The following is a 17,033-nucleotide window of genomic DNA, read 5'->3' as shown; positions in this document are numbered from 1 at the left end:
CACCAGTATTATGGGTGTTGACAAATGCAATGGTTATTTCTCTGTCCTTCCTTATTTGAATTTTGACTGTCCTTCAACACAGCTGGCTACTTTTTTCTTCTCTTGGCCTTGGTGACCCCACACTCTTCTGATTTCTCCTACCTCACTGCCTGTTCTTTCTCAGTCTTCTTTATGGGACCTCCTTCCTTTACTCGAAATAGGAATGTAGGAATGTACCCAGGATTTGATCTTGTCCACTTTCCAGTTATGGTTACTCTTTATCCTTAGATAATATTGCCTAGTACCTTGGGTTTGGAGTGTCATTTATGTGCTGATGATTCTAAGTTGTATCTACAATATAGTTACCGAATTACTAACTTGATAGAGCTAGATGGATGGCTAATAGGCATCTCAAACTTGTCATATCCCAAACAGAATTTGTTTCTACTCTGTGTGCCACCCACTCTTCCCTGCCTTAGTTAACATCCAGCCAATAGCCACTCAATTCCTCAAGCCATGTCCAGGAGTAATTTTGATTTCATTCTTTCCTGTTTTATGTCATCCGATAGATCATTAAGGGGATCTTAACAGCCTTTTATTTCTGAAATATATCCTAAATTCCTTTACTACCCACCATCCCAAGTTCTATCCTCCGTGTGCAAAAAACCCACAATATCTTGCACAGATGACTTCCATAGCCTTATACATATTTTTACAGCTTCCACAAATGATTCTCCATAAGGCACTTACTTCCCCATCACTCACTGCACACATGGCTTATGGATCATCACATCACATAGACCTTTTCTGACCACTCAGTCAGGAGTGGTCATGCAGTTTTATTTCTCTGTGTAGCCATTGCATTTTCTTGTTTATTGTTGGTATTTTTTCTTTTGCTTTTTTATTCTCTCCACTCAGTGTAACCTATTAAAAAAAAACAAAACAGTGATATTGTGTCCCCGTGTCTAAAACAATGTCTAAAGTACAGTAAATACCCAATAAATATATGTTGAGTAAATGAAAGAATGGATGAATGGCAGAAATAAAAGGCAATTTGTATAGGATTGGTGGCTATGTCAGAAATATTTGAAATGTTAATATTTCAAGACTTTATACTTGAAATGGAGAAGAATAATAATAAAGTGGAAATTTAAGAAAGAGACAAGCTAGGTAAAGCTTTGCTTGTTGGTTTTTAAGAATAGGGAGAAAAAAAGCCTGAATCCATGTGAATTTTATAGGGAAGGAACCAATGAAGCAAGAGTTTAAGATAATAGAAGGATATAGGATGAGGAATGATCCTAAACAATCAGGAAATACCGGATCAGAGCTGCTGATTTTTACTGAAGGATTAGCCTCAGAAAAGGGAAAACATCGAAGATCCTGCCTTCTTCCCTATTTCCTTCCTTCCATTTCCCTCTCTCAACCTTTCTTTCCTTCCTCTCTTTTTTATTTCTTTCATTTCTCCTGCTATAATTCCTGTTTTAGTACTACTATAGTATCAGGCGCTGTGAAATAGATAGAAGATTTAATTCGAATAAAAACAGAAAGCAAGATCTGACAATAGACTAGAAGGAAGAGAAATTGCCTTTGTGCCAGGGAAATTAGTAGCAGCATCCCTAATGGGTTTATTATAGCTACTCTATTAGTCACAAATAAAGGAAATGGACTCTGGTTGATTTAAACAGAAAATGAGAGGGTTAGAATTGCGGGGGGGGGGGGGGGGGGGGTTCTCACAGAGCCTACAAGAAGGCCAGATACAGGTTATGGCAAGATCCAAGCAAGACAGAGCCAAGACAACCCGGGTATCACCTGTCATCAACTTCTGCTTCTGCAACTGGCACCACTCTGCTTATCCTTTTGTTGCTGGGCTGAAGTACTTGTGACTCCTGTCACCACAGCACTGGGCTCTGCACCCTACTGCAGGGACCATCAGAAATCCTTCACTCCCTCAGGAATCAAACGGGGTCACGCTCAGGTCACATAGGACTCAAAGGGGAAAAGAATCTTAAGCCTTTCTTGCTTCTGTATGGGGGAGTGGATCTGCCTCTTTTCTTTGGATTTCCACACAGATGATTATGGACCCTGGTCATCCCAAAAGTCAAATACTCCTTAGAAGCAGTTCTAGAAGAGGGACCTTGTATGGTGTGAGGGCAGAAGTGACTCTGGCTTCCTGGGCTCTTGTTCATAGCTTTTCCTGAATCACTATGTGACTTTGTATAAATTATCCTTACTCTCCAGGCCATTGTTCAGCTCTCTATAAAATGTGGGTGCTGTTTCCACATGTTTGCTAGCCCTTTCCAGTGTTAAGATTTTGAGATAGCTTCTTAAAGCTGAAGAAATACATCAGTAAAACAAGTCATACTCAAGTTTGCAGCATTTTATCACTAAGACCCTTCTTGGCAGGCCCTTGGGGGTTAAGTAGCATAGAACAGAATATCTTTATTGGGTATTATAAAGGCAGAAGAATACAAATGAGAAATGGTAAAGGTCAGGCAGATATACACCTATCAGATGAACTGAAGTGGGACTCAGAGACACAAGGTGCCAACACTGTGGTTACATTTATTCTCCCGAAGAAGGAGGCGAAAAAATGCCGGGGGAACCAGATTTCCTTCTTACATAGTTCAATACAAACAGGAAAAATAACACAATATAACAGGCAGGATATGTCAAGCCAACACAAAACTCAGCTGGAGGTAACAGGCTAAATACAATTCAGGTTTCTGTTCCACAGAGATGTCTCAGAGCCTGAAGTTCAGCTAAGACGCGCACAGACTACAAATGATTCAAGACTCATCCTTGTGACATGATCATCAAAGGCCACAGAGGAAAGCATCAAGAACACTGAAAGTTCAAATTGCCCCGTATGTTTTTCATAAAGGGAAGTAGAAGACAGTGCACTAGAATTATCTTTAGGTCTTTCGTGGTTTAATACACTGGAGAAGTAAATTAAGTCAAACCTGAAAGGCAAAAGAAGACACCTCAACATTGTATTTGTTCATAGTACCCAAGAATGTGATCACTCATTCTGGCTGACAGACAAGGTAGGTAAATTCAAACTGCAACTTTGAATTTATCTGAGATCTTATTGATATTTTCCAACATAACAGATGCTGATATCTAAGGGGAGAATCTCTTTCTCCTTACAGCAATTATTTGGAGTAAGGTACTCAGTTTAAGAATTGATGAAATGTAAAAGAGACAACCAGTTAGTGATGTACCAGGAGATGATCTTTTAGAAAAGCAGCTACAACCTCAGTTTTCTTAAAAAATACTTATTTGATTTATAGCTTGACAAGAATGCTTTCCTTTAGATGAAGAGTAAGAAAAATCTGAATAAATTCACAAAGATAGGTATTTCCGGTAGGCATTTTCTTGGCCTCTATCTTTTCTTTCTTTTCATAATTGGGGAGTTTTTACTCATGAATACTTTCTGCAAAACCAAATTCTAACAGCAAGCAAGAAAGTGTTTGTTTGTTTTGTTTTATAAAACAGTATTCTATGATTGCACTAAGGCAACCAAGGCTTTGGGAAATATTCTGTTATTCAAGAGAACAGAGAGAGTAAAAATAAAGTGATAAATGCTTTCATGGCCCATGGACCTTCCTGTTAGGGATTCAAACTTGAACACAACCACATGCATCCTTCAATCATCACAGTCTAGTGGAAGAGAGTGATGAGTTTCCAAAAATCATGCAGGAGCACTGTGAAGGAGTTTCCCTAGGGAAGGTGCCAGGATACTACCATGGGAGGGGGACCCACCAAAGAGGAAGTAGTCAACATGATCTTCCTAGAGGAGGTTACTCCTCTAGGGGAGTTTGACTTTCACATTGCAATGCAAAAAGAGACTAATATTTCCCATTTCATTATCTGTATTCAGGCATCAGCAGCTCATACAGTTCTGGTCCCTGCCTATCTTCCCAGTCATGTGGCTTGCGACTGCTCGCTCATAGCCTACACCCTAGTCTCTCCTAACCCAGCACACACCCTCACATCTCTTTACCTTTGCATATACCAGGCTCCTAACCTTGAATTCATCCCACCCTCCATTGACCTGTGTCCCTCCTAGGGCTATAAGCACCCCAGGACCAAAATCGGCTACATCATTAGCTCACCTTACAGTATGATGTACACCACAGGTGTACTTGTGGAAGACCAGGAAAGATGAAAAGGGCAGTGTGGACAGTGGGTAAAACCAGGAGCTCTGGAGGCATACTGGTGAGTTTTGATTCTTATATCTTCCACTAACTCTCTGGATAATATTGAGCAAGTTATATAACCTCTTTGTGACTCAATTTCTGAATTTAAGATAGGATTTGCATGAGGATTAAATGAGATAATACATGTAAGTCTCTTAGAACAGTGTCTGAAAGATGCCAACCATAACTGTTAGGTATTTATAACTAAAAAGTTCTTGGATGGATATTTGTGGCAGAGACAGTATTTATTCTCAAATATTGCATTTGCTTTTTAAATTTCCCACTACCTTTACAGTTAGACAGGGACATACAATGAATTCTAAGAAACAGGCTATCATGAAAGAGCTAGTAGTGGATTCTCCAAGCTCTCTGTTCTCTTGCCACAGAGACCACAAGGCATGTGTTAAAACAGAAGAGCCTTGGGACTCAAGCAGCCTGAATGAATGCTGTGTTTTCTAACAGTTGAGACTTTAGGGTTATTGTGACTGCAGCATAAAGCCACCTATCCTGACTAATTCAGGATCACCCTAAAGTCATGCTGAAGAGATGATGGCCCAATTTATAGACTTACACTTCCTTTGATAAAAAAAAGTGAATAGGTGCAAATAGCATAAGCAGCATTGCTACAAAGGCTGAAGATATAAAATAGGAGATTGTGGGCGCCTGGGTGGCCCAGTCGGTTGAGCGTCCGACTTCAGCTCAGGTCGTGATCTCACGGTTCGTGAGTTCGAGCCCCGCGTCAGGCTCTGGGCTGATGGCTCAGAGCCTGGAGCCTGCTTCCGATTCTGTGTCTCCCTCTCTCTCTGCCCCTCCCCCATTCATGCTCTGTCTCTCTCTGTCTCAAAAATAAATAAACATTAAAATAAATAAATAAATAAATAAAATAGGAGATTGTAAAAAAGAGGCTGTCATAGGGATGGAGAAAGAGGAAAGAGAGAAAAGAATGTTGACTATTCAATCTTGGTTTAGGTGTGGATGGGATAAGTAATACATTTTTTAAGATAAAAAAAAACAACTTAAATAATAATCGCAGTGATATCACATGCTTTTATTTGGGATGTGTTTTGTTTTGTTTTTTCCTATCAGTAAGACTAAAAAAATCTTTTTCTAAAAGAATTTAGAAAAATGAAATCTGACTTTCACTATTAGATTAAATTAGTAAAAAGACATAAAACAAATAATTGCATTTATTTTTAAAAATATTTTCTTAATGTTTATTTTATTTTTGAGAGAGAGAGAGCAGGGGAAGGGCAGAGAAAGAGGGAGACAAAGAATCCCAAGCAGGCTCTGCACTGGCAGCAGAGAGCCCGATGCAGGGCTTGAACTCATGATCATAACCTGAGCCGAAGTCAGACACCTAATCTACTAGGCCACCCAGGCAGGCATCCCAATAACTGCATTTCTTAAACCTTATTCTGGAAATAGGTAGATTTTTGTGAACATAGGTGGGAGTGGGCCACATATTCCTTTGAAAATATCATTTAAAAAATATGGACTTTTCCCATAGGGAAAAATGAAGGTGCCCAAATAAACACACAGTTTCCAGGGCTCTTGGACCTAGAGTGACAAAACCTTTGGTTGTGGGTTTCTCTTTCAGATCCTGATTTGAACTATCCAGAAATATCTTGAGAGAAATTCCTTAACAATTTTAATGTATCAGCTGGGCTACCGTTAATAACAGTATGAGCTTCATGGGGAGCGTAGACACCATGAACACTTAAATTAGTATGGGGCACCTGGGTGGCTCAGTGGGTTGGGCGTCTGACTTCGGCTCAGGTCACGATCTTAAGGGAGTTTGAGCCCCGCGTCAGGCTCTGTGCTGACAGCTCAGAGCCTGGAGCCTGCTTCAGATTCTATGTCTCCCTCTCTCTTTGCCCCTTCCCCGATCACACTCTGTCTCTGTCTCTCTCAAAAATCAATAAACACTAAAAAAATTTTTTTTTATTTGTACAAATGTTGTGGAGGGCAAATAGTCGATATTCCTCAGATTGAAAAATGGTACTGTCTTTGAGGCAGCAGGTCTATGGATAGGAAGTATCTCTACAGATACACTTGCAAAATTATGCCACGATATATGTTCAAGGATCTTCATTATAGTTTTGTTTTTTATAGCAAAAATACCGGGAAATAATGACTGTTGACCAGACACTGGCTAAATTCGTTATAGCACATTCATAGAATATTACTCTGCAGCCACTAAATAAAATGAGATTATTGATATGTCTGTAGTGACATGAGAAGATGATCCATTTAGTTCAATAAAGAAACATAACTGTATATATTAAATGGTCTTGTTAGACAATTTTTTATAAGAATGTGTGTGTGTTATGTGTGTGTGTGTGTGTGTGTGTGTGTGTGTGTGTGTGTGACTGTTCTGAAAGAATATGTAGGAAACCATTAAAAGTAGTTACCTTTGATGAGATATATGTCCATACATGACACAGAGGAACATTTAATAAATATGTTTGCATTTATTTATTTATTTATTTACTTAGAGTGAACAAGTAGGTGAGAGGGGCAGACAGAGAAAGAGAGAGAGAAAATCTTAAGCAGGCTTTCCACTCAGTGCCTCAGTGTGTAACCTAACTCGGGGCTCAATCCCATGACCCTGGGATCCTGACCTGAGCCAAAATCAAGAGTTGGACACTCTACCTACAAACCAACCCAGGTGCCCCAATATATTTGCATTTATGCACTATTTACTGAGCTCACAATTCCTCCTTGCTCAACACATTTTTCAATGCTTTGGAAATATAAAAGAATGTGGAAGACAGTTATTACCACTGACTTTTAATTATGCTGTCAATAAGAAAAACAGATATTTGAAATAGTTAGAGAAAATGTAAAAGACAATACACGAGCAAGTACAACTTAAAATGCTAAAAATACTGAATACTAAGTGCTAAACAATGTGTTATTAGACTTGGGAGAAACTGTTTTATCAAACAAAATACTCTCACCTTAGGCAAATGTGTGTGTGTGTGTGTGTGTGTGTGTGTGTACTTTGAAAAGAACAAACAAACATGTGAATTATACAATTCACATAGGAAGAACTCAGGAAAGCACAACTAGTAATTCCAAAGGGCTGAACACACACATACACAGATACACACACACACACACACACACACACACACACACACACACTCACCCCTTATGAGGATATTACAAACTTCTTTCCCATAATTTTGGTTATTGAGTGTAGAACACACACTGAAGATACAACTTGTTTACAAAGCATCAAATAAGAAAAGAGCACATTCAATTCATATACTGTGTGGTATTTCTCTAGTTGTTTCTAGATGTGTACCATAAGTTCTTACATGACTTCGACGTCTCAGATACCAGCAGCTATATTTGGCAATGTTGGCAGCTTTATTAAGATAGCTGTTAGTGATGCTAAGAAAGAACACTCATTTTCAACTGAGCCTGACAACATTTGATACACAGCCCATGTTGACAACTGCACCAGCTGGATCATTCTGAATTCTTACAGCAGACAAGTCTGTCAAAAAAAAGTCAGCTGGTCTGTGTGTGTACCTACACAATCACAGGCATGACTGATATTTTTTTCAGTGATGCTAGGTTCATATCTCTCTGGGAGTTAATCCTGATATTTATAGTGGACTTAAAAAGAAATGCTGGTCAAAACATCCTAAAATTCAGTAATATTTCTATGAAGAAATGTGCAGGCAGTTAAATTATTAGAAAATCTACAATAAAGAGCTATTTTAAGTAAGAGCATTTTGGTTCAAAAACCACTACTTTTAATAAGTTGACTAACTGTGATAAATGTGGTACTTGTTTTGTGTTGTTCTAAAATGATTCCAAAATTTCCTTAGTAAATAAAGTAGCATTGATGAGGTCTGTGGGTTGGAAGTTACAGGCACAGAATTGAGAAAATACAGTGGCAGCAGTTTGGGACCAGGATTAGCCTCAAATTTTCCCTGCTATTGACAGAAGATGGGGATACTGGAAAGATCCAGACATAGGTTCACGTTTGCATATTGAGAGTAGTATTGGCTATGACTGAACAGTACCGCCTCCATAAAATTCATCTCCATGGGTTCATTTGCTGGACTAATTTGAGTATCAATTTGTCTGGGAGGTGAGGACAGAATAAAGGGTACTTTTTCTTACGTGAGTGATTTTTTGGACTGCTTACCTGTGATTGAGTTGACACCTTTCTGTATTTCATCACTTGCCCAGAAAGTCTGAGAGAGAACCTGTGACAGTTGAGCCATATGCATTAGGAGTGCCTTAATTACACATGAATCAAGCCAATCTTACCTCTCCCTTCTAAATTCTAAAAATCTCTTATTTAATAGTATTCATTTCTTCCATTTGCCTTAGAAAGTAAAGAAATACAATGTAGGTTATTAATTTAGATGATGTAGAATACCTCAGAGTTTCCAAAATTTTATTGCTTATTTAGGAAAATGACTACTATACTTACCTGAAACAGCTGTGACAAAAAAAAGGATTTAAAACAAAACAAAACAAAATATTATGCTACGCTATTTAAAATGCTCTGATTCCAAATGATAGTCCTTTCGTAGGATAAAGGGGGAAGATCTTCAGAAGGTACACAGATAAGCAAATCAGTGAACCTCAGATTGCCTGTGGTTCAAGCAGAAGCATGCATTGTCACTTCACAGAAAAGACAACTCTTTGTTCCTGCACCTGGAGACATCTATTAATAGGAGTCACCTAGACGTTGGTTATACATAATTTAAAAATAGGAATACAAATTACTGGGCTAGGGAGGTCTCCCACAGAAATCAGCAGGTGATACAAGAGAAGAAGAGTTTTCTTAAATACAAATTCTTAGTGCCTATCCAGTGGAGAGTAAAATTGACATGATTCAAGGATTAATTAAGCCATTCCCAAAGTTCTTTTGTAGTTGCTAAACACAGAGAAAAATCAGCAGAATCAGACGAACGCTCTGAGAAATAGAATTGTCTCATGCTAACTCATCTCTCTCACTTAACATCCAGCAGCCTCCTTGCAGCTGCCAAACATGTACTCTGAATAACAGATTCTATTCTAAGTAAAGGATTGTGTTTTCCCTAAGTAGCTCAAAATATATTAGCGATATTTAAAAAAAAAATATTGGATTTCTCAAATTTAATACATATGGGTACCCTCAGCTTTTGAGTGGGGTGAGAATATCAATAAGATTCTGGAGCTTGTTCTAAGTTTCATTGAGGTCTGCATTCAGATATTACCCACAGGTACTGACAGATACTACAGTGTAAGCCTTTTGTATAGCCTCATGAGGGAATGAAATCTCACCGTAAGCTAAGCTAAGAGCAAGATGCCTCAGAATTCAAAAAAGTATCAAGAGGCAGGTATGGTATTGATTCCATGATATAGTATGAAATCAGACAATAATAACGATATCAATAGTAACAACAATCAAATGTATTTATTATACATTTTTATAATTTTATATGTATCATCTCACTTATCCTGATAACACCCTTAGGAATTATATGATATTGTATTTATTATTATCATCATTATTATTTCATCTACTTCACAAGTAAGGAAACTGTGACTTTACACATATTAAGAAAATTGCCTAGAGCCACTTTGCATTTAAATGGCAGTGCCCAGGCTCTCAACAACTGTGCTGCCCTGAGCTATCCACCTGCTCAAGGGAACTTTTCAAAGAGGCAACAGACACCAAGAACCTGACTGACATCCCATAGTAGGGTCTATTGCAGAGAGACTAAGCCAAGAGCTATCAATAGTAAAAATTCTCTGATGATGGGAGCAATTGCTATTATGAAACCTGCAAAAAGCATCACTGAGAGATGATGCTAGTTACAAAGCCCCTAGACATTTGCTACTCAAAGTGTAGTCTCTAGACCAGCAATACTAATGCTTGTTATAAGTGTGGAATCTCAGGGCTCAGCCCATTCCTGCTGAATCTGCATTATAACAGATCTTCTGAATCTGCATAAGATCTCCAGATAATTCATATACAAAGTAAAGCTTGAGAAGCACTGCCAACCTATCACCCATAAAGTACTGTGGGGTGCCACCTGAAATAGAATGTTACAGCTTTACTTCCAATTTAACAACATGAACTGGGGGAACGAATTGGCTATACGGGGATTTATTATTTATAGAAAGGTAATTACATTAGTATTAAGACTCGACATTCAATTTAGGGACACATCAGACAGCACTACTCTCTATGATAGGAATTTATAAGACTGCTTGTGTACTGCCTGTGTGGAATTAGCTGCCAATCCCTGAGGTTCAATTCTGTCTACTGAAAATCTTGTCTGAGGGAGCTGATACCCTCGTGCTGCTTTAAGATGTTAGAGGTAAGATAAAGATGCCTCTCTATGTGTCATCATGAAGCAGCATCCTAAAATGTCATCGATGAAAAATAATCTACTAACTTGGAAATTGTAGGTTGACATGTGGGACGGATAATGCTATAATAACAAATGCAAACGGAAAGTTGATAGTCCCCATGGAGTCTAGAAAAGTGATAGCTAGTAAGAATCAGTCATTGTTTCTATAGCACCATCCAGAAGAGAAGGTGTCATCACCAATCGCCAGAAATATTCCCTCCATTGGACAACTATATCTATTTAGAACAGACAATGTCTTACCAAGCCTCTAGGGCTTAATGAATGGCTGCTTAAAGCAACTTTACTACCTATGTTCCGATCCCAAATTCAGCTAGCCAACTTTTCTTATTTTAATTCACCTTCTCAGGTCAGTTTCCCAACATAAGATGTATTTACCAGATGGTATGTAAATCCAGTCTTTGTTAATAAATTATTGAAACGGCTTTCTGTTGCAAATCTCTTTGGGCAAATTTAGGTGGTGTTAATCTCTTTCACGCTGACCTAAAGATTTGGGAATTGCTAAAATAAGACACTAGACCTTGGATGAGGAGTGGCTGTGATCAAGTTTCAACATTATAAAAGAGCTGACCTAAAATAATCAACATTAACTGTTTAACCAATTCAACTATTTTTTGGCTAGTAATAGCGTCGAACTGAATTGCTAATTACTGCACTTGATTGTGCCATCTTTAGGAAAGAAAATATGATGTGCATACTCCAGGTAAAACTGCACTTCCTCTGCTTCCACCCTGCCCTTGGCCACAGTGGGGAGGGAGGTGGGTGCTCCAGATGTCGTGGGGGAAGTCATTTTCCCTACTGTTTCTATGGTGCAATATGGTAATCTTTGTGCTCTGGGATTGAAAAGAGTCAACACAATTACTGGTTCTCCAGATGAGACTATCCCCACCACTGACCTCCATACTACCATTAGAAGGTTGGAAAGGGATGGCCTGCTTTCCACCTCACAACAGTCCCACTGAGCTGTGGAGGTGGAGTAGACGTCCTCTCTGCCGTTGTCCTGGTTTGCCTGGGACCTAGGAGTTTCCTCGGACTTGGGATTTTCAGTGTTAAAACCAGGAAAGTCCCATGCAAACTTGGAAGAGTTGACCAACTCTTGACCATCTCACTGCCACTTTTCGACCATTCTCTATTCTTCATACAGGCTACCGGCTTTCTCATGTCATCCTGGAATATTACTGGTAACCCCTTCTTGATACAGTTAACTATACCAGTGATTATCAAACTATCGAACTATCAAACTGGCCCTGGGGAAGGGCCAGTCTTTTTTTTTTTTTTTTTCCTTCCCGATCTATTTCAGGTCAATAAATACAATAAAAATTAAATTACAGACAATGAAATAAAATGGGCATAAAACATAAGTTCAATTTTTTTATTATTATTAGATTTAATGGATATTTAAAACAAGGCTATCACTTTGCTAAGAAAGTGTGTAAATGGCTACCCTCAATTTCTGCTCTTACCTCACTATAGATGAGTAACAAGTTATGGACCACGTTAGGAGGAACACTTTTGTCACATAACCTCAGATTGTTCTTCCTCATCCTTTAAAGACTTTACCCACTGGTTCACTGTTATTTTCTCCAAAATTGCTTCTGTCATGATTCTTGGTGATTTTAATATCCATTTGGGTGATTTCTCCCAATAACCTGGACTCTCAGATATTTGACCTTTAATAATCCTGTTCTTGATCTTCGTGAGACTTCCAAGTCTGTGGACGTACTCTAAAACTTGTCATTACCAATCTAATTATCCCATTCTCTGACTACTGGGAAAGTCTAGGCAAACCAGGATGAGTTGATTATCTTACCTCACTGCCACATTTGCCTCATCTACAGTGAGGTAAGAGCAGAAACTGGAAGTAACCATTTACTTACATGCTTTTTTTTTTTTTTTTTTAGCAAATCGATATGTTTGTTTTTCATATTCATTAAATCTAATAATAATAATAAATTGAATTTATGTTTTATGCTCTTTTTCAGGTCACTCACTCCCTTTACTACCTTTACAAAAACAAATTTTTCGACCCCACTGAGATCTTCAATCCATTAATTCCACCACATTTGAAATTTTCGTTACATTTTATTTTTACTATGAAATATAGAGAATCAAGTTCTCAATTCTGAAAATAAAACTTGAATTTTTTTTTTTTAACGTTTATTTATTTTTGGGACAGAGAGAGACAGAGCATGAACGGGGGAGGGGCAGAGAGAGAGGGAGACACAGAATCAGAAGCAGGCTCCAGGCTCTGAGCCATCAGCCCAGAGCCCGATGCGGGGCTCAAACTCACGGACCGTGAGATCGTGACCTGAGCCGAAGTCGGATGCTTAACGGACTGAGCCACCCAGGCACCCCAAAACTTGAATTTTTAAAACAAAATCTACTATCAGTTTTGAGATGATTCTATCGTTACAAAAGTGAAACTTTCTGCCTGTGACACACTCTATTCTCCACTTATTTCAGTTTTACAAATTCTTGATATACTACATATTTGTTTAGTTATTTTGATTGACTGACTTTATCCACTAGAGTGTGACATCAGTGAAGGCAAGTATTTTTGTGTTTTGTTCACTGTTGTATATACAGCACCTAAAATTATGTGTCTGACACAAAATAATCCTTTAATAATATTTAATCTTTACATTCATTCACCCATTTGCCTAAACAAATTTATATGCAAAGAATTCTAACAGAAGTCTGTTTTTAAAAACAGAATCTGCTTTTAAAGACTTCATATATTTGGCTGACAACTGTTGAAGCAAACAATTATAATGCAAAGTGTAATATGAAATAGGTTTATACACAGTGATTTATGGGGACGCTGAGCAAATGTATACAATTCAGTCTGGGGCTAGAGTAGCTTTGAGGAAGTCATGCTGCTTACTCCAGAGGGGGTGATCAGAGCTATTCAAGGGAAGGGAGAGATGACTGAGGGTGTGTTCTAGGAAAGTTCAAAGTACAGAGGCAGAAACATTAGGGAGCCTGACTGGGTGTTTATGGGCTATGAAATGTGAATTAGGGAGAGGCAGAAATGAGGATTGGAGGACATTGGTGCAAGTTTAAGAAACCTAGACTTTTTTCCTTCTCTTTTATGTTTGTTACAGGAAATCACTGAGGAGTTTTACATATGGAAGTGAAATATACAGATTCATACCTTAGTAAAGGATGAAACTGAGCATGTTGTAGCCTAGGGAATACACGATAACAAGTTTGAAATTGGGCATGATTTATAGCAATAGAGAAGATAGAATAGATTTGAATGTTCTTGGTATTTAGGAAGCATTAACGAGAGCACTGACAGATGCCCAGATTTGGGAAAAAAGGGTAAAGAGTGAAGTTAATGATAACCATTAGCTAAAAGCAATCAGTCCTGTGACCAGGTCAAATTAAAAATTAACCAAAAAGCAGCTTTCCTGTATAGAAACAAAAGCCTTTCCAAATGAGAAGAAAGTACAAAACACCTAGGAATAACCTAGCAGGAAATTTGCAGGATATATGTAAACACAATTTCAATTTGTATTAAGACATGAAAGAGGGGCCCCCGGGGTGGTTCAGTCAGTTAAGTGTCTAACTCTTGATTTCAGCTCAGATCATGATCTCATGGTTTGTGGGATCGAGCCCCCAATCAGGCTCCGGGCTGACAGCATGGAGCCTGCTTGGGATTCTCTCTCTCCCTCCCTCTGCCCCACCCCAACCCAAGCGTACATGTGCACGTGCTTGCACGCATGCTCTCCCTCTCTCTCTTAAAGTAAATAAATAAACATTAAAAAAAGACACAAAAAACCTTTAATAACCAGTGATGCCTTGTGCTTGCATAGAAATAGTGACATTAATTCATTGTAAATTCAAATATAAATTAAATATATCTAAATCAATTACTATTATGATTCTCATCTCTTTCCCCCCCTTCCTCATTCTACTTCTTGATTTTAATCTTAAAGGAAAAACTTGATAAAATTTATGTGTATAAATTAATGTGTAAGCATAAGAAGAAAAAGTCAAAGAAGATTTTTTAATGGTAGAGAACTATTCTTGTTAAGTATATACTAAGCTATGCTAATTAAACCATGAAATAAAAGCTTAGGGGTTGACAAATCAATGGAATAGAAAAGAGGACAAAAATAGAACCATGTGTATGGGATATTTAGTACATGATAAATATAGGTTTTCAAAACCCAGTGATGGAAAAACACATTATTCAATAAATTGGATTAAGGTAACCAGTTATATTTTGAGGAAAAAGAACTGGGCTCTTACTTTCCTGAACAAAACAAATTCCAAATGATTCACTGTCAACAAAATTTAAAAACTAAACAATAGGTGTGCCCGGGTGGCTCAGTCGGTTGAGTGTCCGACTTCAGCTCAGGTCACGATCTCGCGGTCCGTGAGTTCGAGCCCCGCATCAGGCTCTGGGCTGATGCCTCAGAGCCTGGAGCCTGTTTTGGATTCTGTGTCTCCCTCTCTCTCTGCCCCTCCCCCGTTCATGCTCTGTCTCTCTCTGTCTCAAAAATAAATAAATGTTAAAAAAAAATTTTAAAAATTAAAAAATTAAAAAAAATAAAAACTAAACAATAAACTCTGAAAAATGTAGTACATATGGCAAAATTTCCTTAATCTATAAATAAGTATTAATGATTTATTTTTTTTAAAAAAAGCAACTGCATAAAATGGTCAAAAGATTTGAACAGTCAGTTCTCTCTCTTTGCTTTACACACACTTATATAAATGACTAATAATATACATAATAGCTTATCTCAATTATAATATGCCAATTAAAACAAAATTTAGCTGTTTTTTTTGCCAACTAGACTAGCAAATATCGTAAACATTTATAAAATTCCATGTTATTGAAAGCACGACGAAATTTGTACTATCATCCCCCTTTGCCAGAAGTTTACAGATGCTTTATACTGATTTTTGCAGGTAAAGTGCAAAATTTCAAACTATAAAATATATATGTCATTTGGAATTTAGTCTGTGATAAGATTTACTCACACAAGTGCTCCTTAAATGTTCACCACAATAAAAAAGGGTACTGAATTGCGTGCATAGATGGGCTACATACTTCCAGTGCAACACTATGGAGCTATTAATGAAGAGTGAGTTACAGCTATGAGTTTTGTTATAGGAAGATTATGCATAATCATATATATACATATATATATATACATACATATATATACATATATATGTATGTATATATATATATATATACACACTTATTTTATTTATTTTTGAGAGAGAGAGTACAAGCAGGGAAGGGACAGAGAGAGAGGGGGACAGAGGATTCAAAGCAGGCTCTGCGCTCATAGCAGTGAGCCAGAAGTGGGACTCAAACTCATGAACCATGAGATCATGACCTGTGACAAAGTGAGATGCTTAACTGACTGAGCAACCCAGATGTCCCATGCATAATTATATTTTTAAGAGAAAGAAACAAGTTAGGATCAGTATATGTCATCTGATTACGTTAAAACATATGCACATGCCTTTTTTATTTGCATATGCATGCGAATATGTGCTGGAAAAATACACCCCAACTTGCTAACAATAGTTACAGCTAAGGAAAGAAACGAAGACAGCCATGGGTAGAGGAAGGAGATTTTCATTTTTTGTTTTGAACACTTCAAGATCTGCAATGTTCTATAATGGCCATATATTACTTTTAAATAAAGACTACCTTGTGGTGAATTAAATGCTGCAATGTTTCACAGTTACTGGATTTACTAGCAATATCAAATTTGGAATAAAATTAGACACATTCCCTCCCCAGTAGAGAATATGTTTCAGTAGACAACTGAGCAGACATGTTGCGCAGGCATAGATAAACAGGACCGAGTAAGACAAATATTAACATGGCCTATCCATATGATTGCACAAATATTACCCCACCTCTGCCTCCGCCCCCCACCCCCCCCACCCCGGCCATATGACTGACCTGCAGACAAAAAAACTTGTGTCAGGAATTTTTCTGAAGGCGGTGTTAAGTGATTAACATAACCTGATGTTGAATATTTACAGAAAAAATCCTTTTACATTCTTGCTCTGGTTTCTTGTTCACCAGGCAAACTTCTTATAAGTCTGCCTCCCAAGTACTTCTGCTTGTGTTGTAAATTAATAAATTGATATTCTCATTTATACTTCAGGCTCTGTGAACTTGATTAATGTGAGTCTCAACCTCAGCAATTGACCCACTTTTGGAATGCTGACAAAATCAAATTTCTGAGCATGTGGAACCAATCTTAGGCCCTAGACTCTGGTATCATCTCTCCAAGTCAAGTGCTAACTTTGGAAACCTTACATTGAAATAAAACAGACTTCTGCTGAAAATAGTTCTTCTAACTAAAATGTTCCATTTCTATCAAATTTTACCCATTATTAAAAGCTTGATCCAAATCTTACCTCTTACATAAAAACTTTCATCATTATAACAGGTAACTTGCTTCTTCTAAATGTTTGTAGAACT

The 17,033-nt window shown here is 37.8% G+C and overlaps 1 long non-coding RNA gene across 1 annotated transcript in view; it reads right to left on the bottom strand.

Moving 5' to 3' along the window:
• Positions 1 to 707: 707 nt before the first annotated feature.
• The window catches only part of LOC132675023 (uncharacterized), a 37,192-nt gene continuing 20,866 nt past the window's right edge, over positions 708 to 17,033 (bottom strand). The window contains exons 5-6 of the long non-coding RNA XR_009608670.2: positions 8,344 to 8,404; positions 708 to 903 (exon numbers count right to left, since the gene is read on the bottom strand). This is a non-coding gene — a long non-coding RNA (uncharacterized LOC132675023). The remainder of the gene's footprint in view (positions 904 to 8,343; positions 8,405 to 17,033) is intronic.

This window comes from Panthera onca, chromosome A2 (assembly GCF_046562875.1).
Source record: "Panthera onca isolate mPanOnc1 chromosome A2, mPanOnc1 haplotype 2, whole genome shotgun sequence".
Lineage (NCBI taxonomy): Eukaryota > Metazoa > Chordata > Mammalia > Carnivora > Felidae > Panthera > Panthera onca.
The sequence above is the reverse complement of the archived record's forward strand: the minus strand, read 5'-3'. Positions and strand labels throughout refer to the sequence as shown.